The sequence below is a fragment of the Cyanistes caeruleus genome, chromosome 1 (assembly GCF_971803275.1).
Source record: "Cyanistes caeruleus chromosome 1, bCyaCae1.hap1.1, whole genome shotgun sequence".
NCBI lineage: Eukaryota > Metazoa > Chordata > Aves > Passeriformes > Paridae > Cyanistes > Cyanistes caeruleus.
The window spans coordinates 2,853,745-2,855,762 of record NC_141701.1 but is presented as its reverse complement, the minus strand read 5'-3'; the positions used below and the strand labels follow the sequence as shown (position 1 = coordinate 2,855,762).

Genomic DNA, 2,018 nt, shown 5'->3' with positions numbered 1-2,018 from the left:
TGAACACTTCCAGGGATTGGTAACTCCAGCACTTCCTTGGACAGCCCATTCCATCACTGTACCACCCTTCCACTAAAGGAATTTGTCCTAATATCCCACCTGAACCGTTCCTGGTGCAATTTTAAGCCATTTTTTCTTTTTCTATCCCTTGTTACTTGGCAGACGAGACCAACCCCTCCCTGGCTGCGCTCTCCTGACGGTTCTGGAGTTCAGGCTGTTCTTTGCCTCCCACAGGAGAATCCTGGATGCCCAAGGAAATGCTCCACACACTAAAAGGACACATTCGATGGAAAACAATTTCCCAGGAATTTTGGGACGCAGGAGAGCCTCTCCCAGGAGTCAGGATGGCCGAGCGGTCTAAGGCGCTGCGTTCAGGTCGCAGTCTCTCTTGAGAGGCGTGGGTTCGAATCCCACTCCTGACAACTTCTTTGCTGGCCAGGGCCATCCTACAGGGAATTCTGATGCTTCCCTGTGCAAGAGACATTCCTGTAAATCAGCCCCCGGATTAACAGCCACTATTGCTTGTTCATGCTGGCAGTGATGAGATTGAAAATTGCTCCTCCCACTAACCAACACCTGGCTCAAGTGGAGTTTTATTTTTCCACAGGATCCACCTGGCTCAGGTGGATTTTTGGCTGGTTTTGGAATTTTCCAGTGTTTCACAGGCATTGGGGCTGCTGGTGATAGGTGGGTCTCACCTGTCTCAAAGGGGAAAGGGGTTCTAAGTCATGACATTTGTGGCTGATTGAGGGATTTTGACACAGTTTGAAGGGGAAGGGGATAAAACCAGGCTCCCTGGGTGAGCCCAGGGGCACCATGCCAGTGTTGGGATTAAAATCCATCTGCTTGTGTCATGGAAGCTCTACAGAGGGACCTGGACAGTCTGGATCAGTGGGCTAAATTAAAAAAATTAATAAATGTGGCACTTTGTAACACAATTCAGTGGCTGTGGCAGCATTCAAAAACTGGATGTGATGATCTTGGATGTCTTTGCCAAACCTCTCAGTTCTGCGATTCTCAAACTCAGAAATCCTCTTCAAACCTAAACAAGACAAGGAAAAAAAAAATAAAAAGCAGCAGCTGCAGCAGTTAAACCCAGAACAATCTTTTTACTGCACCATTTTTTCCCTAATGCATGTGAGGCTTCATAACTTTTATGCTGCAAATTCCTTGAGATGATGTCTTTTATTGAGAATGTTATATCCAGCCCTGCAGTGTTTGGGTACTGCTGGTAGTGGAAATATCCTCATCTGTCAGAGCAGGAACTCTCAGCAATAACTGCTCCACTCTTCCTTCACAAGAATTTTTTGGTCATTGCTTACCTCCATTGCAATCAAATCCCAGATCCTGAATTTCTTCCATCATTCATTTTCAAAACCAGTAGCAAATCCTTGAGATCCTCGTGTGCCTCCCAGGCAAAGAGGGGAGCCCAGCAAACAAAGCTGCATAAAAAGAGCAGGAAAACTGGTTTGTCTTGAAAGGCAAAGAAATTGGACCAAATGGATCATCCCATCTTTACTTTCTTAATAAGAACAAGGCAGCAGCAGTTTCTGTAGTCTCAGGTATGCAGAGATAAATATCCTTTAAATATCATTGCCAAAGGACCTTTTCTGATAAGGGGAAGAGGGAAAAAAGGTGCAGAGCTGACATCAGGGAAGTGATGAATTTCAAGTTTTAAGTTAAAAAAATAAAATTCATTTGAGACAGACAATGTGGAAGTAAAGACCTGTCTGCTGCAGGAGCCTAAGTCCAACTGAGAATATGAAACCAACAAGGTTTTTATGTCCTGGTCAGAGTTCACCACTGCCCTGTGCAGCCTGTTTTGATGTTTGACCACTCCTCCAGTGAATTTTTTTTTCCTGATATCCAACCTGGACCTCCCCTGGTGCAACCTGAGACCATCTCCCCTTGTCCTGTCATTAATTGTGTGGGAGAAGAGGAAAGGCCTTGTCCGTAATTAGAGTGCAACACCTTTCTCAAAATCAGATGTTCTGGTGCAATCAGCAATGAGATGCTTC

At 45.2% G+C, this 2,018-nt stretch overlaps 1 non-coding gene across 1 annotated transcript; it reads left to right on the top strand.

Moving 5' to 3' along the window:
* Positions 1–338: 338 nt before the first annotated feature.
* TRNAL-CAG (transfer RNA leucine (anticodon CAG)) lies at positions 339–422 on the top strand. Its single transcript has one exon. It is a non-coding gene; the product is annotated as a tRNA-Leu (tRNA).
* The last annotated feature ends 1,596 nt before the right edge of the window (positions 423–2,018 follow it).